Source organism: Mirounga leonina, unplaced genomic scaffold (assembly GCF_011800145.1).
Source record: "Mirounga leonina isolate KUSES-001 unplaced genomic scaffold, KU_Mleo_1.0 Mir_174, whole genome shotgun sequence".
Classification (NCBI taxonomy): Eukaryota; Metazoa; Chordata; class Mammalia; order Carnivora; family Phocidae; genus Mirounga; species Mirounga leonina.
This window is the reverse complement of record NW_023270451.1, coordinates 35,614,079-35,637,462: the sequence shown is the minus strand read 5'-3', so window position 1 is coordinate 35,637,462 and position 23,384 is coordinate 35,614,079. Positions and strand designations below refer to the sequence as shown.

The window sequence follows — 23,384 nt, the reverse complement described above, 5'->3', positions numbered from 1 at the left end:
TCCTTATGTTTATTGCAGCATTATTTACAACAGCCAAGATATGAAACCACCCCAAGTGTCCATAGGTAGATGAATAAAGATGTGATCTATATATAATGGAATATTACTCAGTCATAAAAGGATGATATATATATCATATATGTGTGTGTATATATATATATCATATATGTGTGTGTGTATATATATATATATATTTCCATATATATATATATATATATATATATATATATATATATGGTGGAAAATTACTCAGTCATAAAAATATTACTCAGTCCATTTGTGACATTGATGGACCTAGAGGGTATTATACCAGATGAAATCAGTCCGAGGAAGACAAATACCATATGATTTCACTTATATATAAAATCTAAAAAACAAAAAACAAAAAGCAGAAACAGACCCATAAATACAGAGAACAAACTGATGGCTGCCATGGGGTGAGGGTTGTGGGGATGGGCAAAATGAGTGAAGTGGTGGGGGGTGAGAGATTAAAAAGTCATGGGGGTGAAAGGTACAGTGTAGGGAATTTAGTCAATGGTATAATAGTGTTATATGGTAACAGATGGTAGCTACACTTGTGATAAGCATAGCATAAACTTGTCAAATCACTATGTTGTACACCTAAAACTAATGTAACATTGTGTGTCAACTATACTTCAACTAATTTTTTTTTAAATAAAATAAAATGTGTCTCTTATAGACAGCTCATAGCTGGATCCTGTTTTTTTTTTAACCCATTCCACCAATGTATATCTTTTGATTGGGGAGTTTAATCCTTTTACATTGCCAGAACTTTACAATTTCCACTGTGCTCTTTCCAGCCCAAGGGAGGGAACTAGGAATTGGCCCTGTTATGGACTGAATGTGCCCCTCTCCCTAATTCATATGTTGAATTCCTAACCCCCAAAGCATGGTGTTAGGAGTTGGAACTTTTGGGAGGTAATTAGGTTTAGATTATATAGGTCATATAGGTGGAGACTTCATGATAGAATTAGTGCTTTTTTTTTTTTTTAAAGATTTTATTTATTTGACAGAGAGAGACACAGTGAGAGAGGGAACACAAGCAGGGAGAGTGGGAGAGGGAGAAGCAGGCTTCCCACTGAGCAGGGAGCCCCATGTGGGGCTCGATCCCAGGACCCTGGGATCATGACCTGAGCCGAAGGCAGAGGCTTAACGAGAATTAGTGCTCTTTTAAGAAAAAGAAGAAACAGCAGAGCTTCCTCTATCCATCGTATGAGGATATAGTAAGAAGGCAGCCACCTTCAAGTCAGGAAGAAGGACCTAAACAAAACCCAATTATTCTGGTGACCTGTTCTCAGACTTCTCAGCCTCCAGAATTGTGAGAAATAAATGTCTGTTTTTTAAGCCACCCAGTCTATAGTATTTTGTTATAGCAGTCTGAGCAGACTAAGACAAGCCACTTCCTCCTGACCTGCAGAGAATTGTGCAAGGATGTGAAGGGGCTGAGGCAAAGGTGAATAGAAGCACCAGGAAATTTACTACCATTCTGTGGCTTTTTTCTTGATTGGGCACTGGCTTAGTTGTTGTAATCTTTAGCTGTTTTCCAGAGTACCTATGAAGTTATTTTAGTCAGTTTGAGGATGTTTATTAGATAATTCGGTAAAGAGAATGAAGCCCAGGAGCTTCCTAGTCCAACATCTTGCGCTGATACTAACCCTCCTCTCCATAATTGAGAATGTTAATCTTGAGAAATAAGGGATAATGTACACTGAATCCAAATATTCATCACAGTGAATATATTCCTTTCCAAAGTTTTGAAAGTTGATCATAGTTAATTAATATAATTAATATTTTAATCATGATTTTATAAAAATGCTTAATTTCTAATAATTCATAAATTTGATTCCATAGTTAATCATGTTCACTGTCAAATATCCTGAAGTATACATGATAAATAGCCAAGTTTCATGCCTAAGTATATATACTATACATATATACAGAGACATTCCTGAGCAGTTACAAAATATGGTTTTGTAATAAGCACTGTGTTTTCTCATATATAACAAATGCATTATTTCCTTGTGCCCAAAATGCAAATTTGCAAATTGCATCCAGGAACTCATCAAATCTGCTAGATGAATTATGTAATTCAATTTGGCAAAATTTTTGCTCACAGTACAAATAGTTTTCTTTGGTTTTCTTGGATTCTGTTCTAAGAAGGAGGTAGCTGGAAAAAAGTGAAAAATTACAGGATATGATTCATAAAAATCCCACATCTTTTTTGTGTGCTTGTACATTCTTTTTTGAGGGAAAATGTTTTTGTCCCACAGCAATGATTTCTCTTCCTTCTCAGTAAGTACTTTTTAGTTGGAAAGATACCCATGTACAATATATCCAAGGTATTCAAGGTAGCCAAAATGAGAGGAAGATGCATGCCATTTAGCATCTAGAAGAACATGTAGCATATTTATTAAATCCCTTTTTCACCAGAAAGGAATGTGAAGCCTGAACTTTAACATGCCCACAGTATGTACTAGAGAGCAAAGAAATGAAACCTCAGCTATGTATGTTCCTGCCAAGCATTAGCCCAAATCTTTCACTCTCTGACATGTGGCGGATATCTATTTCCCTGTCATGTTTTGAGAGACAAGAAAATGATGTCCATGTAACCCTATCCTCACTTCTAAGGTTCAGACAAGTGGAACTCACTACTATTCCATCCTCTTCAAATTTGCTACCAACAGTGAGATTAAGCACGTACAACTCAAAAATGGACTACCAGCACTGCATTGTCAGGTAGTTTTCAGAGCGTAGGAACAGCAAATAATTAGGAGTAATTAAATCTCTGCAGATAGCATAAGTGCTTCTAACTTCTTTTTCTCTCTTGAGGTAGTCTGCAAACTCTTATCATTTTAGGTTTGTGAAAAATGCTTATGGCAGTAACTCTAATTACCCAGAGTGAGGAGCTCTCTTAAGCAGTAGAAGACCAGCAGTTTCAGAAACTAAACATCAATTTTGTGCATATGAAGAATTCATGGAATACTGGAGCTAAACAGAACTGTAGAGATTAGATATCCAGGGCTCTCATTTCACAGAAAGAGCCTGAGACCACTTTCAGTACTGTTGGTGTGAAAGGACCAGTTAAACCATAGCACTTCTGCCATAAAGATAAAGAAAAACCAGATGAAAAATTCTTTTAAATGTATAGATAAATTCACCAAAGCCAGCAAAACCTCCAAGTACCAATAAGGAAGAAGGCGCTGAAAATAAGAGTGGCAGGTGAGAGAGCTGATGCTGCCATGGGCTTGAGATAGGGTCATAGGGATTTGCCAGTGTAAGTTACGCAAGGGCTTATGTTTTAATACCTATGCAGAGATGAACACTTGGGACTTCCTGAGGCAAAAAATTGGAACTGAGAAACCCATCCTGCACTCATATGGTCACAATTAGAGAGGATCCTTGAAAGGGTGACCCACTAAGTGGTAGAGTAGACTAAAAAATACATTTGGCCATGGACAACAGAATGACAAGGAAGCTGTAATTTCTTTGTGGACACTGAGTGGGAAAAAAAGTTTCTCCTGATGATTGGTAAGCTTGCACATAGATTTGAGATTTAAATTCATATTAGTTATTAGGTCAGTGAACCTACAAGCAGCAAAATGAGTATCAAAATAGTCCTACATAGTAAAACCCCTGAGATCCATGCCAGAAGAAAATCCAAAACTGCTCAAGAGGGATATGTCCTCAATCCAGGTAACATGGAATTTCCACAGGTAAAAGCCCACTGAACATGAATTCACAATAAAACATTTTCAAAAGAATAAATAAACCAATTTAAACAATGCCTGAGTACTTGAGATCATAGAGAACTCTGATAGACACTATAAATTAAATGTGTAGAAAATAATTAAAATGTAAAACAAGAAGTCTGAGCAATAAGAAAACAAGAAACCAGAACAATGGAATATTGAAAAAAAAAGTGAGTACGTCTTTTAAAATGAATAATGTGGTCTCTGAAAGTTAAACTTCATAGGATGGAAATGCATAAAATTAGACCTGAATGATTTGCGGAGGGCAGCATAAAAAGACAATGTGATGGAAAATGTAAAAGGCAAGTTTATGGACAAAAAGTACAGTGAGGCCTATCAATATGGGTCTAATAAGAGCTACATCCAATGAGAGAGAAGAAGGAAATAGAAGATTGAGGGGGCTACTCTCAATCATAAATAACTTAGAGTACTCAGAAAGAAGAAAATTTAATTTTCAGATTTAAGAACTACAAGTCTCTTGCAGGATAAACACAAAGATCACACCTTCTTACAGAGATGATCTTAATAGATCTAGAGGGAAAAAAGAGATTATTTTCAAAGGAAAAATAATTAGACAATTACAGACATGTTGGTAGCTAAAGTAGAGGTAAGACTACAATAAAATGATGTTATCATTGTGCTGAGAAAAATATAATTTGCAACCTAGAATTTTATACTCAGCCAACATATTATTTAAGAGTGAGGCCAAAAAAATACATTTCAGAAGAGAAAGTAGGAGAACATTAATCACTCCAAGTCTGAAGGAAGAAAAAAATGGGGTGCAAGCAAAATTATTGAGCAAGAAATTTGGCAAACATAATGAAATCTCAATAATTATTGACTTACTATTATTATTGTTGTCACAAATAGAAAATATTAATAATCACTGTATTAAAGCAATATTGTTATAAATAAAATCAAGGTTCAAAAACAAAGTGAAATAATAAGACACAAATGAGACATAATAAGACATAAAATAAAATAGTGTATATAGGAATCAGTGCAATTTAAGGCTCTTATATTCTGTAAGGGGAAAGTAGAGATGGATTAAGATTAAGTAATATTAAGTCAAGTGGGCATTTCAATAATATAAGTAACCACTAAAATAATAGAAGTATAACATAATTTTCCTAAGACAACAGAAGTATAATGTTTAACTTTCAAAGCATTAAAGGGAAAAAATAAATTAAGGCCATGAGAAGATAATGAATTTACCCAATATCACAAGCTAGTTTATGGTAGAAATGGGCCTGGAGACCAAAAGTCTGGATTTTCAGTTCTGCATTTTCTTCTCTGCGAATACATCAACCAAACTTGAGAGTAAACAAGATTCATATACTTGGCTGCTTTTAAAATTGTTTCTTAAAGCTCTATATATCTGACTTGGCTTGATCTCAACAGAAAGGACAGTGATTTTATAACACAGTTTATAGTATGGGGCTCTATATAGTTTTCCATTCATTTTCCATTGAGCTTAAAAGAGTAGTGACAAGAAGGGACTATTTCCTTATATCTAGCAATCCTTTTATAATATTCACTAATTGCAAAGCACCATTTTTGACTGTGTGGGATTGCTCTTGAGAGAGACATACATATAACCATAAAAAAAGAAGAATGCATTTAGTTAAGTATGGGCTGAATTTTATTTTATTTTACTTATTTTTTTAAAGATTTTACTCATTTGAGACACAGAGATACAGAGAGAGAGAGAGAGCATGAGCAGGGAGAGAGGCGGAGGGAGAAGCAGACTCCCTGCTGAGCCGGGAGCCTGATGCGGGGCTTGATCCCAGGACCCTGGGATCATGACCTGAGCCGAAGGCAGACGCTTAACCATCTGAGCCACCCAGGCACCCCTGGGCTGAATTTTAAACTGGGAAAATTAAAACTTCAAAGTGGCAGCAAGTTTAATGGCACAGAGACCCTCTATAAATACAGTCTGTCTGATGAGAGTGGTACAGCCTATCAGGATTTGGGGTCTGATGAAAGAACTGAGAGTACCGTTTATCAAGATCACTGCTTTAAAAAGTAAAAGAGGTTGGAAATTATGTTTCATTAAAGGGCAAATGAAATAAAGCAGAAATGGTTATTGAAGAACATGATTATATGGGACTTGATGCACAGAAATTATAATTAACTGATATAAAAAAAAGAAAACAAAAATGCAAATGTTTACAATTTAGAAAGCAATTTCTAAGGGGATTTTTAGGGTCTCTACAAATTTAATCTTTTTCTGATTCTCAACATTATATACTTTTAATTGAATATTGACATTAGGGATGGTAGACATTAGGGATGAAAGGGACATTAATAAACGCCCTAAATCATATCGACTCTTTTGATGGATCTTTGCCCAAATCTTCCTGTGAATGCAATTACATGTAATTTAGAGAATAAATATTTCTCCTATGTATTCTGTGTCTGCCTCTATGTCATAATTTGATGGAGAAAGGTCACACTTTGTTTAAAGCCTTAGTATCACACAATTCTAAATCCAAATCTATTCTTTGGTAGTATTTCTTTTGTAGCTATATAAGAGGGATTTCTCATGAAACTTTCATTTCTTTTATACAGTCATATTGCCAATTTTCTTGTTATTCTCCATGCTATTATGAGAACAATTACTAAATACATGTAACATATTGTAGGCATTCAGTGAATGCTGGTTACATTGAATATAATCGTTTGGATAGCAGTAAAGAAGATAGGCTTTTTTTCTGGCAGTTAAGCCTCAATTTCCTTATCTATTAAATTATTCCTCTCAAGGGAGCATTTTGAGATTTAAATTAGAGCCCAGACTAAGGGTTTAATAACTATTAATATATTTATTTTAAAAATAAACAACTAAAATAAATGTTTAGCAATAGAGAAAAAAAGAGCACACTAAAAATAGATTCTTAAGGGAAAAACCTCATTTACAATGGATATAAAGTCTTCATATCTAATCAAATCTTCATAAATGTATAATTAATTTATCAAAAATATTTATTACATCATTAAATTGATATGCTTTATCACATCTTAAGTTTTTACATCTTAGTCTTTTGGAATGATTACTTTTTGGGGAAAAGGCAAAAAAATGTATGTGGGACTCTATCAAATTTTACATGTACTATATAGCTTTCAATAGTAAGTTAATAGTGCCTTTTCTAAATATAGTAAGGACTCAAAAAATTTGACTTGATCTAAGGTAAATGCAATCTTTATTTTATCTCTAGCTTTTTTAAATATTAAAAATGGGAATTCATTCACCTCCTTCTCTGAATCTTGTTCCCCTATTCTTATGACATTTGAAAGAGCAACTATCAGTCTTTTCCAAAGTACTTATTAGGATATGTGGGGAATCATCCATTTATGGTCAACTGGAAGCACCATGGGAATTGATATTGATATTACAAAGCTGAGGAGTAATTGCAATATTTGGAAGTACTTTGAGTCAAATAATTCCAAAAGTGTAAGTAGTAAAAGAAATTCTTGAGTCTTCTATTTTTAACTACAAACTAGTTCTTAAAAATAATACACTCATTCTCATTTTTTTACTTATACTCCACATTTTCAATTGCTCTTTTTTCACCATGGAAACTTAAAAGAAACAAAGAACCATGAAGTAACATTTGCCATTTGATAAATCTGATTAAACCAAAGGTGTTTATCATTGAAACTGACTCTACCCACCCACTCCATCTCAAGTTTACTTTCTGTTAGACAAAATATTACTATCTTTTCCCAGAAGGAATCCAAGCCATTGTCCACTGGAAACAGTTATGTTTTATTTATTTATTTTTTTAAAGATTTTATTTATTTATTTGACAGAGAGAGACACAGCGAGAGGAGGAACACAAGCAGGGGGAATGGGAAAGGGAGAAGAGGCTCCCGCAGAGCCGGAAGCCCAATGCAGGGCTTGATCCCGGACCCTGGGATCATGACCTGAGCCAAAGGCAGACGCTTAACGACTGAGCCACCCAGGCGCCCCGGAAACAGTTATGTTTTAGACTGTTAAACATTGCAGGGGGTTATATACAAAAATAAGTATTGGTCTTGGAATAGATTTCAAGAGTTTCTGAAATATGTATTCCAAAGACATCTTAGGGTTATTGGCTAGATTAAAGAAAGATGTTGAAATAGGGGGAAAAAACTGTTTTGTAACTTGTACTTACTGTACAAACCTAGCCACAATTACCAAATCCATTTAAAATGATAATTTAATAAAATCATAAGGTTAGCAGAGACTGAGTATATAGTCTATTCTGAACGTTAGTCATAGATTCATAGTAAAAAAATGCCTTTAGTATGCCATCTTTGCCATATCATGTTGCCATTTGGAGAGAGGACAGACTTTAGAGCTAGATAGATGCAGATAAGGATTTAAGCCTATCTCTTACTATCTTTAACAATGGATGAGTAAATGAGTTAATCTTTTTCAGTCTCCATGCCTCATCTGTAAAGGGGAGTAATGATACATGATGTAGAGGTCATGTGATGAATAGTATAATTCTGGTACAGTGCTCAGTACAGTAGAGTAACAGGCACGAGTTTGGGCTTAACCAGTGTTAGCTACTACTCTTTATCCTGACCAGCACATTACATTCAAAGAACAACTCTGTCTTAACTGACTTTTCTTCTTTTGTTAATTCTCACATTATAAAGGGGATTTATTTGCAAATAATCCTTTCAGTTTTTGAAAGTGGAACAGTATATGTCAGAGTAATTTATAATTAATATTTTATTTATTCAACAAATACTTGTCGGGCGCCTGGGTGGCTCAGATCGTTAAGCGTCTGCCTTCGGCTCAGGTCATGATCCCAGGGTCCTGGGATCGAGTCCCGCACGGGCTCCCTGCTCTGCGGGGAGCCTGCTTCTCCCTCTGCCTCTCTCTCTCTCTCTGTCTCTCATGAATAAATAAATAAAATCTTTAAAAAACAAAACAAAACAAAACAAATACTTGTCAAATACCTAGTACTCAGAGTCTAATGGTGAACACCAAGGAGGTAGACAAATAATAACACTTTTATTTCAAACAGCTTTTATTCACACTAGGACTAGAGGAAAATCTAATTCAGTAGAAAACACAAGACAAAGGGGGATCTTTCATCCTCTTTGAAGGAGAATCACAACATTAACAACATTGACAAAAACTTGGAACACACCATTGAATTAGCCATTTAATATTTCCAAATACAAAAAAGGAATCAGAAAGAAGGTAAACATTCCATGAGCATGTTCAACAATGGTATTGTTATTAGGTATTAATCCTTTATTAGATAATTATTTTTCACATCTGGGAAAACACTGGCAGCACAATTTTAAGAAAAGAAGTTTGGCAACATGTATTTTTCTCAGCAGCTCTGGATGACAGATTTTTGGTGAATGCTAGCCAAAAAAATTAAGGGCAAAACCACTGGTGCACAGAGGACAACAAACTTATCTTATTACAGAAACAGAGATCAGACCACAATAGAAAAGACATTTTAATTTTACACAAAGCCAGAAACTCCAGATTATTGGCATACACATCAACAAGCCTGGTCTAAAGTGTTTAATCATGAGAATAATAAATATTGGTTTCCTGCCTGCCCTGCCTGCCTTGTTTAAAAATATCAGGATATTTGCTTTCAAATGACACAAACTGATGAGACTATAATCTACAAAATGATCATTCACTTGTAACAGAATGCTTCTTATGCCTAGCAACCACCGAAAGGGCAATTTCATATAACCCAGCTGTTGTGGAGACAGACGCTGACATTGCTCATCCAGAAAAAGTTTGAGAATCTTAAAATTTAGAAAATATGTAGATTTTTATCTAAAAACAATTTTTTCATCCCCAAGAAAGTGTGATTCCTCCTCAGATCTCAGAATTCCTAATTCCTAAGTTGTCCTTTTACTTTGTTTCTACTCAATTTTAAGTTAATAAAAGCAATAGCCTGAAATTGCTGCAAGATATCAAGTGTCATAAAATGCCAACTCTAAGAAAGGGCACTGAAATTAAGCCTAAAGGACATGACTACATTGTCCCACAAAACATTTGACCCTCCTTATTTTATTTGATGTTGCAACATTTGCCTCTAATGTGCCTAAGGCCCAAACAGAAAAATAAAAGAACTCCACAATTTTCTTTGAATAGTCTGGAAATAATATCTTATTTCCAAATTACATTGATTTAAAATTACTCTTCTGCCATTTTTTCTTCAGGTTAGAGTTTATGCTTCTGAGTTTGACTCACAAAGGCATCATCCAAAGGGCAAGAAAAGTATATGTACAATCTTCTTTATGTTATGATAGTACAACACAATTGGCAGTACCAAGAATGGTGGAAAACTGTATTTGAGACCAAAAGAAAAATTCTGTATTAATAAAACAAAGTATCAGGTCTAAACTTGTAGGCCAAAGACAATAACTGGATCTATCTTTCATTTTATTTTTTATTTTTTTTTTTTTAAGATTTTATTTATTTATTTGAGAGAGAGAATGAGATAGAGAGCATGAGAGGGGGGAGGGTCAGAGGGAGAAGCAGACTCCCTGCCGAGCAGGGAGCCCAATGCGGGACTCAATCCAGGGACTCCAGGATCATGACCTGAGCCAAAGGCAGTCGCTTAACCAACTGAGCCACCCAGGCGCCCTGGATCTATCTTTTAAAATAAGAATAGTAAAAAAAGTCAAGTGGTTCTTGAGAAGGAAGAGATAAAAAGGAAGATAGAGTATCTACTAGAGTTTATATCAATTGGTATGAATCAAAATATTACCTAGTAGTGTTCATAAAATAAGTTGCCAAGGTTGTTTCTACTTAGGAAATATAGAGATTTAAGAAATTACTCTGATAGTTTAGATATGGCAACTTGGTATTTGCAGTTGGACAAGGGAAGGAGAGAAAGGTGGAAAATAAATTATTGTTTAGAAAGACTGGCACTGTATAGTGAATTCACCACGTATTTGCTAGAAGTTCCAGTTTGAGAATGAAGATGGTTTGAGAAATTGTTACACCCCTATTACTCTCTTACTGAGATCAAGTCCAAAAAACCCCAGATCAAGAGTCTAAGTTTAAATTGTCTGACCCAGCTATTTCCAGCATATTATAACTGACTCAGTTGTTGCATAAACCATTATATAAAACCAGCCATGTATTTCATAAAAGAAAAAAAAATAGACTGCAGCTGATTTGGAGAAATCAAGTTCTAGAGTCCTGTATGAGTATACCATGTTCATCTAAAAAATTTATACTCTGGACCACATGACAAGCCTGCTTTGTTTCATGAAGGGTTTGATGGAGTAAAAGCAAGGAGGCAAGAGCTATGATTTTCAATGTAAATATGACTAGGAAAAGAAGCCACACATGGGCACTTACATATTTTAGTGATGGTGTTGATTCAGGTGATGTAATACTCATAATACTTCATTCAAAAGTCAGTAAATAGTATAAAATACTGCTGGAGACCAAAATATAATTGTGTCCTCTGGGAACAGAAGAGATACCTGATGAAGATCATGACCATGTTGATGATCAGTTTTGAAGACAACAATAAAATGCCTCCATTTCTTAGCTTAGATCATCTGGTTTTCATTTCTTTTGGAGGTGAAAATGCCCTCTTTATGGAAGAGTTGAACAGGTGTTGTTCCCTACTTCTTCTTCTTCTTCTTTTTTTTTTTTTAATTTCCTCAGCAAGTCAAGTGATTTCATTCCTGACGTGGGAAAAGAATGTTAAGATAGATGCTGCTAGAAATGACAATGTCAAATTCTGACAGAGTGATTATTTCAAGCTCAGAATGATTTGCTTTTAAGACAGAAACCTTTGGTTTGTTTGTTTTGTGGCTATTAGACATTTAATACTTTCACTGAGACAAATTGAGTGTAAACTTTCAAAAGAAAAACAGCAAGAAATATTTAAATAAACCATCCTAAACATAGATGCTTGCATAAAAAATAAGTATAAAAGTGCCGATTGAAGAGAAATTTTCTCCCAGGAGACTTTCCACATGTTCATTCTATTTTACTTCCACATGGAGTCTGTGAAGAAACCCAGTATATCCACAAAGCTTTATGAATGACCTTTGGAAATAAAACAGTACTAAACTTTTAGGAGAGACCAGCCCTATAGTTTCTGAAATTGTATGAGGAAACGTCCTGCTTCCAAACCCACCATGTTTTTTTTTTTGTTTTTTTTTTTTAAGTTTTAAGTAATCTTTACACCCAGTTGGAGCTTGAACTTACAACCCCAAGATCAAGATTTGCACACTCTACTATCTGAGCCAGCCAGGCACCTCTGCTATCCTCAGTGAGTATGTGGAAGTTTTGCAAAGGGTTATAGTCAAAACTGAAGGCAAGATTTCAATTCTTGTGATTGGTAATGGAAAGTGTGATTTGTAATAGTTTTTCATGAGTATCTCTGTTTTCTCCAAAAGTGGATTTCTATCTCTAATATCGATGTTGTAAATTTGTTAAAAATGTTTTAAAATATTTCATCTCAAAATGTTCTTCCTGTTTACTAAGCAATAACTAAATAGCCTCAATTACCATTTGAAGTCCATTTTACTTATTATCCTAATAAAATTGTCTGTTTTTCAATTTTATATGCAACTCCGGATTGTACTATATTATAAATTGAGAAAATTAATTTTTTTGTACTTATTATCAAAACTTATTAAAGCCCTAGGATTGTTTATTAATTGATTTCTAAAAAGTCATCATTTTTATTCATCATGTATGAGCTATGAGACTGTGAGAAAGCTAATGTATTTAACCTTCAAAGTATGGATCAGAAAGATCTATTATTGATAATGTTTAGAGAGGAGTTCTAATAACCTCCCACTATTATGAGTAATAAAAATTAAATGTGTAAGTGAAGAAAACTATTACCAAGTGAAACCACCCTTTTAAAAAGTGCTGGTCTATTTCAAAAGAAGCGTTGATATTCTCCAAAAGCCTCCATTCTGTCCCTGAGGGCTATACTACAGCTTGTAACGGTATAATCAAAAAGCACTGGCATTCTGTTCTTACAACTACATTCAGCTGTGATTAATCCTCTCCATAGTTTATCTGCCTCTCCGTGTATCCTAAAGACCCTAACTGCAACCAATTTGGTACAGTATCACATGGGAGGATGTGTGATTAACTCATTAATGTGTCTGTTTTAAATCTAAACAACCATGGAGATGTCCTAGTGATTTGGCTTTATCAGTTTGATGGCTGTGTATAGCAGGTATGTGGCAAAATTCTTATAGGAAACTTCAGTAAATTAGTATGATTGCACTATACTGTTTCATTTTATTATTCAATATCTAAAAAAATACCTGGGAAGACTGAAAGTAATAACAGAGATTTGTTACTATGAAGTTGATTTTTAAAAGTCACAATTACGTTTCCAATTAAAATATGATACAACTTTCCTTGTTAAGGGGGGGGTGTCTTTTTTTCCCCTTCGGCTCCACGATTTGGTTTTCTGTAAGTAAATCTCCTCAAACAATTACAGAAAATAGCAAGAGCTAGCAAATATGATTGGCATGAATTTCTCTGAAAATATTAATTTTTTCAAAAATTCATTACTATTGTGAATCTAGATTGACCTTACCCTTATGTAATAAAACTAATTTTTACCTAATACTGAGTTACATTCTATTTCAGATTTCCTATTTCAAAGGGTGTCTCAAATTTCTAAGATGTTAAACTAAGTATTGAGCCATTTTTGTATATGTAATAAAAGTCTTTAAAATTAAAACGGTAATCCTAAAAAAACTAAATGCATGAAAAATATGGTCTGACTATATAACAAAAGGGAGTTATATAATTCTACTTGAGTGAGATCTTTCATCTTTGATTTACAGGTTAGAGTCCTCTTTAACTAAAACCATATTGTTCTATATCTTTCATATCACGGCCTTCCCTAAAACCTTGTTTTAATTAAAGTTTCCTTCAGATTTCTGAATAAAAGCATGACAATCTTCACTTATGGCTTTAATATATCCTTTGAGTTAGGAAAATATATAAAAAGAAACATCAACTCTTTCAAAAAGCATTGTCAGATATTAAATACTGCGAGGTATTCTACATCAATGTCTTTAGGTGTTTGAGTTATACACTGAAATAAAATTTTGGGAGGTAGGGGCATAACGTAGTTCTATTTAGTAAATCACTTTTAATCTCAGAAATAAATGTCCTTTATTTTTAGCCTTTGACATTAAGGCAACATGTGTAAAGGTTAAATTTGTGTTTTTGTGTTTTTTCCACAGGAAGGCACAACTTCAAGGTTAACACAATTCAAGGTGACTTCAAATAGGCAATGCCTTCATTAACACATTTTGAAGATCTAGAAAATTCAGTAATATTGCTTCACCTCAGTGCTGTCACCGCTAAAAGAACACATCATGCCAAGCAACTGTGTTAACCTGAAAAGTAAAAAATAAAATAAAATAAATGAAATACTCAAAGGTCCTGAGTAATTGGGGAGATTGTGGGTAATCTTTAGCTTTTCTATAAGGAAGGAATAATGAAAGGTAAGAAGAAAGGATGTGATGGAGGAAATAAGTTGAAAAGTGAGAACTAAGTTCTTGAGAGATTTGGAAAAAATTAAGACCATCCTCGGTGGAACATATGCTTGAAACTCTTATCATCAGGGCAAGGGATGTATGAGGGGGACGGGAGACCTCATCCTCAAATACAATTGCAAATCTCCCATGTGTGAGAATACACAGAGGGATGTTAGGGAAATAGGGTTATTTTTTTCAAAAACTGTGACATAAAATATTGCACCATTACATACAGTATGAGGTTCCTTTGGCATTTGGACTTTGAGATATAGCATGGTTTATTCTATTGAAAAAAGCCTCATCCCAGTTCCTCCATCTTGAACTCTTACTAGCAAGAGTTGAACAATGTGTTAAAACAAAGGCCAAAAAACAAACAAAACAAAACAACAAAACAACCCCTGCAATATGTCGGGAACTGCTATCGGTTCATAGTTGAAAGCAAATCCTATAAACAATTTAAGACTAACAAAAATTACCCAACAAGAAACTGATCAGAATGTCAGGAATGAGTATTTCTCAGGTTTTGCCCAAAATTTCACTGGCTGTCATAGCATCCATAATAATTAATAGTATCTAATGCTGTACTGGATGTTATTAGTTCATACTTTGGGCCTGGGAGTGGGTCACCCAGCATATTAAAAGTATGCTGGAAGCAGTTTCTTCCAATCGTGATTTACTGTAACTTTAGAATCACAGCAGTTCCGTTTTAGGAATCTTTAATGCCCTTTCAAGTCCATCCAAAGAACAAGTGAAGCTGCTGTTCAGAATTTTGTGCCCAGTGTTTATGTTACACCGAATCTGTGCCACCCAGGCAGCAGACAAGACATGTCTGAGGGTGCTGGGTGGGGGGGATACACAATGATGTCACACACAGGAAATATGGGGGTGGGGGGCTTGGCACTTCACAAGGCTGGCTCCTCTTCCATAGGCTCACCAGCAGTTCTGTAAAAATAAACAGGCAATCAGAATACGGCATAAGAGTACACAATGACATTGTAGATTTTCATGCATAATCAAAGCTGATTTTTCAGCTCTCTCTGATGTTTATTTGTGTTATTCAGTTATCCATAAATAGCGTTTCTTTCCTAGGAAGTATAAACAAATGTCAAGTGGAAAAACATTTTAGATCCAAGCAATCATTGGAAATGTTCCTGTTTATATTAAAACATGTCAAAATATTTTATAATTCTAGATTCTGAAATGTACCTGTTTTGTGTCTAGCACAGTCCAATAATTTATTGAAAAAATTAACTACAATATTTTATTTTAGGAGCAATCACAATGATTTCCTATGGAACCAGTTTGCTAATGAGAGCAAAAGACCCAGCTCGCTTCTGGAGGAGACTCACCAGGGCTCTAGTTTTTGCTTCTGTTCTTTCATAACTGGATTGGCTGCCTGCCGGAGGCATTTCAAATCAAATTCTGAATTTGATTAGCAAATCGCTGCTACAGACCCAATGTTTTTACAAGAAATGCTCTATAGTAGTGTGTAAATAGTTTTTATTCGGCATCATCTGTGGGGTGTTCTGCTCAGGCAAAACCAAAACTAATTGCTTGAAAATTTATACTTGATATTTAAACTTAATTTAGTAACACTCTGAGGGTGTTTTAAGGCAAACTTTTAGAATGATTTTTAATTTAGTCAAAGGGACAGATTGTAGCAGAAATCCAAATACATAAAGTAGTTGGATTGTTGAAGGAAGAAAACTGGGATTTGAGATGCCAAGAGAATTGAGTTTGAATCTGAGCTCTAGGATTTGCTAATGTTGAAATTGCTAATGTTGTAACTACACTTCTGTGAAGCGGTGGCTTCAGGTTCAAAACCCTGGGAAAAAATGTTCCTAACAGAATTAGTGAAGGTTAAAAAAAAAGGAGATAAAAGTGACTTGTAAATAATAAACACTATGAGACACTACATATTTAATATTTTGGATTTGTCCCTTTGTCATCTAACACATACATAAAATTGTGTGAATGGCACAAAGATACAGAGTTATGCCTATGCTACCACAGGAAACTAAGGAAACACAATATTTGGATGATGGTTCTCTTTGGGTGGTGGGATAATAGATGGTGGTTTTCATTTTCTTTTTCATATAGTTTATATTTGCCAGTATTCTATAATGAGTTACTTTCATATTAGAAAAAAATGCCATGTTTAAAACACAGCTGTTTATGAAGACTAGTTAGCTACGTTTTTTAATAGATTTATAGGGAAAAAAAGTCCAAGATTTCTATGCATCTATAAGTAGTTGCCATTTTAACTTAGTGTTTTTGTAATAAATTTAAAATATTGAAATAAAGTTTCTATCCATGAGATGGTAATAAAAAGGATTTTAATGGATCCTCTAAAGAATGAGAAATGTCATTCATTATTTAACATTACCCAAATGAGGGAGTTCCAAATGAGTCTACGTGGAGCACACACACAAAAAAATAATTTCTTACGAAGTTATAGCCTGACCAAGAGTATACTGGATAAGGAGGCTGTGAGAAAGTGTTTAGAGTTGCCATATAAGATAAAAGCTATTTAAATGAGTCATACTCTATTAAAATCTTTCCAAACTAAAATGATCAGCATTCTGAGAAGAAAATTCTTAAAGAAAACATTTAAGTAGCTAATTTATATGTAACATGCAAACTTATTTACATCTAAGAATATGTGGATAATATAGGTGTAGAATCCTCAAACTAGGTACTCTAATGGAGACTGAGTTTTCTTAAATTTTTCCAGCTTTGAGATCCAACTGATATACAACATTATATAAATTTAAGGTGTACAATGTGATGACTTGATACACATATATATTATAAAATGTTTACCACAAAAACACATCTTTCATGTAAGTACCATTTTTTTGTTGTTGTTATGGTAAGAACGTTCAAGATTTAATCTCATAGCAACTTTCATGCATACAATACAATATTGTTAACTATAGTCACCTTGCCTTACATTAGATCCCTGGAATTTATTCATCTATAACTGAAAGTTTGTACACTTTGACCAACATTGCCCTATTTCCCCCAACTCCCAGCTCCTGGTAACTATCAATCTAGTCTCTGTTTCTGTAAGTTCAACATGGGCCTTTTGCAGTTTTATTGAGAAATAATTGACATATATCATTGTATAAGGTTAAGGTGGTTTGATTTACATTTATTGTGAAATGATTATTGTAATAGGTTTAGTTAACATCCATCATCTTATATACATATTGAGGTCAATGTTTTTAGATTTTACATATAAGTGAGATCATACCGATAAGTATTTGTCTTTCTCTGTCTGCCTTATGTCACTTAGCATAATGCCCTCAGGTTCACCCATGTTGAATCTTCTCTTTTATGGCTGAATAATATTAATAGTCCATTGGAAGTTTATACCACCTTTTCTTCATCCATTCATCCATCAATGGAGAGAGATGTTTAGGTTGTTTCCTTGTCTTGGCTATAGTGAGTAATGCAATGAACATGAGAGTACAGATATCTCTTCAAGACAGTGATTTTTGTTTCCTTTGGATAAATACCCAGAAGGTAGACTGCTGTATCACATGGTAGTTCTACTTTGAATTTCTTGAGGAACCTCCATCACTAACATTTGTTTCCCCTTGTCTTTTTTATGCTAGCCATTTTAACTGATGTAAAATGGTGTCTCATTGTGGTTTTGATTTGCATTTCCCTACTGATTAGGGATACTGAACATCTTTTCATATACCTGTTGGCCATGTCTTCTTTAGAAAAATATCTGTTCTGGTCCTTTGTCCATTTTTTAATCAAATTATTATTTTTGTCCATTTTTCTAAAGATTTTATTTATTTATTTGACAGAGAGGGACACAGCAAGAGAGGGAACACAAGCAGAGGAAGTGGGAGAGGGAGAAGCGAGCTTCCTGTGGAGCAGTGAGCCCGACGGGGGGCTTGATCCCAGGACCCTGGGATCATGACCTGAGCTGAAGGCAGACGCCTAATGACTGAGCCACCCAGGAGCCCCTTTTGTCCATTTTTTAATCAAATTATTATATTCTGCTATTGAATTGTATGAGTTCCATATGTATTTTGAATATCAACCCCTTATATATGTATCATGGTTTACAAATATATCATATAGCACATACATACATGGTTTGCAAAGATTTTCTATTTCATAGGTTGCCTTTTCATTTTGTTGTTTCTTTTGGTGTGCAGAAGTTTTTAGGTTTATGTAGTTACACATGTTTATTTTTGCTTTTGCTGTTTTTTCTTCTTTTTGTCATATCCAAAAAATCATGGCAAAACCAAAATCAAGGAGCTTCTCCCCTATGTTTTCTTCTAAACTACAACTATGTTTATAGTTTTAGGTCTTACAGTTAAGTCTTCAGTCCATTTTGAGTTCATTTTTGTGAGTGGTGTAAGATAGGGTCCAACTTCATTCTTTGCATGTGAATATCCAGTTTTCTCAATACCATTTACTGAAGAGATTATTGCTTCCCCACTGAATATCTTTGGTTCCGTTGGTAGGTATTAGCTGACGATATAAGTGAGGGTTTATTGCTGGGCTGTCAGTTCTGTTCCATTCGTCTATATGTCTGGTTTTATGACAGTGCCATACTGTTTTGATTACTGTAGCTTTGTAATACAGTTTTAACTCAGGATGTGGGATGTCTTTGTTCTTTTTCAATATTGCTTTAGCTATTTAGGGTCTTTTTAAATTCCATATGAATTTTTTCATCTTATTAAATTTTAATTTAATTATTAAAAATTATTTTTGTGGAAAATGCCATTGGAATTCTGATAGGAATTGCTTACTTCCAGTACTGTGCTGAATAGGAGTAGTGAGATCAGGTACCCTTGTCTTGTTTCTGATCTTAGAGGGACAGTATTAAACTTTTTACTGTTGAGTATGATGTTAGCTTTGGGCATGTCATATATGGCCTTCATTATGTTGAGGTCTGTTCCTTCTATATCTAATTTCTTAAGAGTTTTTATTATGAAAAGGTGTTAAATGTTGTCAGTTGCTTTTTACGTCATTATTGAGAGGATCATATGATTTTTATCTTTCATTCTAGTCATGTGGTGTATCACAGTGATAGATTTATACACATTGAACCATCTCAGGGATAAATCCCACTTGATGATGTTGAATTATTCTTTAAATGTGTAGTTGAAAGTGCTTAGTATTTTGTTGAGAATTTTTGCATCAAAGTTCATTAGGGGTATTGGCTTATAATTTTCTTTTCTTGTAGAATCCTTATAGTATCTGACTGTGGGAATGAGGTAATGTGGACTACATTAAAATAAGTTTGACAGTGTTCTCTCCTCTTCAATATTTTAGACAAGTTTGAGAAGAACTGCTATTATTTTTTCTTTAAATGTTTAGCAGAATTCACCAGTGAAACTATCTGGGACTGAATTTTCTTTGTTGAGAGGATTTTAATTACAGATCCAATCTACTTACTCATCATTGGTCTGTTCAGATTTTCTATTCATGATTCAGTCTTGGTATATTGTATATTTCTAGGAATTTATCAATTTCTTGTAGGTTATCCAGTTTGTTGGCATATAACTGTTCATAGTAGTCTCTTATGACACTTGCATTTGTATGGTATTAGTTGTAATGTACCCTCTTCCATTCATAATTTTATTATTTGAGTCCTCTTTCTTTCTTGGTAAGTCTAGCTAAAGGTTTGCTAATTTTTTTTTTTTAAAAACAACTCAATTTTGTTGACCTTTTCTGTTGTTTTCTATTCTTTATTTCATTTATTTCTGCTAATTTCATTTATTTCTGCTGATTTTTGTCATCTTCTTTCTTTTGCTAATTTTGGGCTTGGTTTGATCTTTTTCCTAGAAGTTCTTTAAGGTGTAATGTTAGGTCGTATGAGTTTATTTATTTAGGCATTTATTGCTATAAATTTGCTTCTTAACACTGCTTTTGCTTTACCCCATAAATTTTGTTATATTGTGTTTCCATTTTTGTTTCAAGATATTTTTTTTATTTTCTTTTGATTTCATCCTTGATCCATTAGTTGTTCAAGAGTGTTAATTTCCACATTTTTGTGGATTTTCTAGTTTTTCTCCTGTTATTGGTTCTGAATTTCATACCACTGTGGTCAGAAAAGATACTTAGTATATTTTCAGTTTTTAAAAATTTGCTAAGGCTTTTTTTGTGACAGAAAATGTGATTTGTCCTGGAGAGTGTTCTATGTGCACTTGAGCAAGTGTGTATTTTCCTGCTGTTGAATGAAATGTTCTGTACATGTCCGTTAGATCCATTTGTCCTGAAGTATAGATCAAGTCCAATGTTTTCTGATTGATTTTCTGTCTGGAAGATGTATCCATTGCAGAAAGTGGGACATTGAAGTCTCCTACTATTATTGTATTGCTGTGTATTACTCCCTTCAGATCTGTTAGTATTTGCTTAATATATGTAGGTGTTATGATGTTGGATGCATATATAATTGTTGTATTCTCTTGATAAGCTGATCTCTTTATCACTATATAATGACCTTGTTACAGTTTTAAACTCAAAGTCTATTTTTTCTGATATAACTACTCCTGCTCTATTTTAGTTTCCATTTGCATGGAATAACTTTTTCCATCCTTTTACTTTGAGCATATGTGTGTCCCTAAAACTAAAGTGACCTTTTGTAGGCAGCATATAGATGGGTCTTGTTTGTTTGTTTAAATCCATTTAGCCACCTATGTCTCTTTCATGTCATTTATTTTCATCCTTTCTTTTCAGCTTACAGAACTCCTTTCAGCATTTTCTGTAAGGCAGGTGTTGTGGTGGTGAACTAACTCACCTTCTGTTTGCTTGGGAAAATTTTTATCTCAACTTCATTTCTGAAGGACAACTTTGCTAAGTAAACTATTCTGGTTGGCAGGTTTTTAATTTCAGCATTTGAATATATCATCGTACTCTCCTGGCTTGCAAGATTTTTGCTGAGAAATCCACTGATGGTTATAAGAGAGGTTTAATTTTTTTTTCTCCTGATACTTTTAAATTTCTCTCTTTGTCTTTGATTTAGACAGTTTTATTATTATTTTATTAAGATCACATTGGATTGGAATTTGGGACTGAACTATTAGCTTCATAAACTAGGATATCTAAATCTTTCCTCAGGTTTGGGAAGTTCAGCCACTATTACTTTAAATAATTTTCTGTCACCTTCTCCTCCTGGGACTCCAGTAATTCACAGATTGTCTTAATGATGTCCCATAAGTCCCTCTTACTGATGTCCCATAAATCCCTCATGGTTTCTTCATTCCTTTTAATTCATTTTTTACTTTTTGCTCCTCTGAATAATTTCAAATTATCTGTCTTTGACTTCATTGATTCTTTTTTTCTGTTTGAGTCAGTCTGATGTTGAGCTCTGTACTTTATTCTTTAGTTCATTTATTGTATTCTTTAGCTCCAAACTTTGACTATTTACTGTTTTCTGTGTCTTTGTTGAGCTTCTCATTTTGTTCTTTTATTGTTTTCCTGATTTTTGTTGAATTGTTTCTCTTGTAACTCTCTGAGCACCTTTAAAACAATTATTTCTAATTCTTTTTCAGGCAATTCATGTATCCCCATTTCCTTGGTTCAGTTACTAGAAGTTTACTCTGTTACTTTGGTCGTGTCAGGTTTCTCTGATTCTTCATGATCCCTGTGGCTCTGTGTCTGGGGCAGGAAGGCATGATATTTGGCTGGCTCAGGCATCTCAGGTCCACAACACTAACAACTGTCTAGTCTTTGGTGAGCACTATGATGGCAGGGCGAGTGGGGAGGTGCTGGAGTGACTGCAAGGGATTTTGGAGTCCTCAGTATCTTCTTCAAATACAGCACCAGTACCAGGACAGGTCACTGTGGTGGCTGGAGCTGGCACTGCACACACTTGGCTGCAAGAGCGCTGGGTCTTGGCATATACTCCTGTGAAGGCAAGCCTTCCCAAGGGTGCACAGCAGTGGAAGCGAGTGTTGGGACTCAGGCTGGTGGGGTGCAGGACATAGCTGGAGGGACTAGATGCAGTTGAGCCCAATGGTGCAGGTTAGTGACAGAAGTCAGAGCTAGATGTAGGCCTCGATTTTTGGAGTATGCTCCTGTGGCCGAAGGGTCTCACCACAGGTATGGGCATGGCGTTTAGGCTAGTGATGGTGAGTTGGCCAGTGGTGTGCAGGTGCACAGTTGGAGGGACTAGCTGCATGTGGGCTCAGCAGATCAGGCCAGTGACAGAAGAGAGGGCTGAATCCTGTCCCCTGGCAGTTGTGGGGGCCTTGACTGTCAGCATGGACTCCCATGGCTGCAGAGTCTTACCATGTGTGTATACATGGCAGTGGAGGCTAGTGATGGGAGTCAGGCCAGCATGTGCAGATGCATAGCAGAAAGGGCTAGCCCTGAGTGTGTGCATGGTGGTGGGTCAGTGGCAGGGTCAAGGTTGGTGTCTTGCACTGGCATAGCCACAGATGCTGGAGTTGGCTGCTGATATAAATCCCAGGCTCCAGAGGCATGGGTGGCAGAGGGAGGAAATGGGGAAAAACTTGGGCAACTGGTGAGCATGATGAAAACCTGTGGGGTAAAATCCTCAGTGGTAAAATCTGCAGGGGGTCTGAAGCAGCTGTTCTGGACATTGGCTTTTCTTCATCGGTGAAAGCTGCTGGGGTCCTTGCAGAGCATGTCCTTGGAAACCATGATCACTCCCATTGCATATCTGATACTGGTAGCCCCCACCCTTCTTCCTTGTTCCTAGCCATCTATGTATATCTCAGCTTTGCCAGTTCTCTGGGTGGGGTGAAACTGAAGTGGGTTTTTCCTGCAGTGTCTCAAAAGGCTGGGGATGCTGGTCACTCAAGCTGTTCTTCCCTTCCCAGCAAGGGGAACTCTTTCTAGCTTAGGCCCTCTTGATGCTGAGTAGTATCAGCCTGGAGGATGGGATGACTCAGGCAAAACAAAGCTGTTCTTCTTTCCCTTTTTGGGTGGTTATTCTGTTGTTTTGTTCCACTCTGTTGCTAAAGTTTCTTGAGTGGACTGCTGAGCTCTCCCAGAGCTGTTTTTTTTTTTTCATGGATAGATGTCCAATTACTGATCTTTGTTGGGGGACTAAAGCTCAGGTCTCTGCTCTCCCATCTTAGTGACATCACTCCCCCAACC

At 35.2% G+C, this 23,384-nt stretch overlaps 1 protein-coding gene across 4 annotated transcripts in view; it reads left to right on the top strand.

The window, feature by feature from the left end:
• Positions 1 to 14,180, top strand: part of TWIST1 (twist family bHLH transcription factor 1) — an 80,251-nt gene extending 66,071 nt beyond the window's left edge. For all 4 annotated transcript variants that reach the window (XR_004682027.1, XR_004682025.1, XR_004682024.1 and 1 more), the window contains one exon: positions 13,989 to 14,180. The gene's annotated coding sequence lies outside the window, so the exon portion shown is untranslated. The remainder of the gene's footprint in view (positions 1 to 13,988) is intronic.
• The last annotated feature ends 9,204 nt before the right edge of the window (positions 14,181 to 23,384 follow it).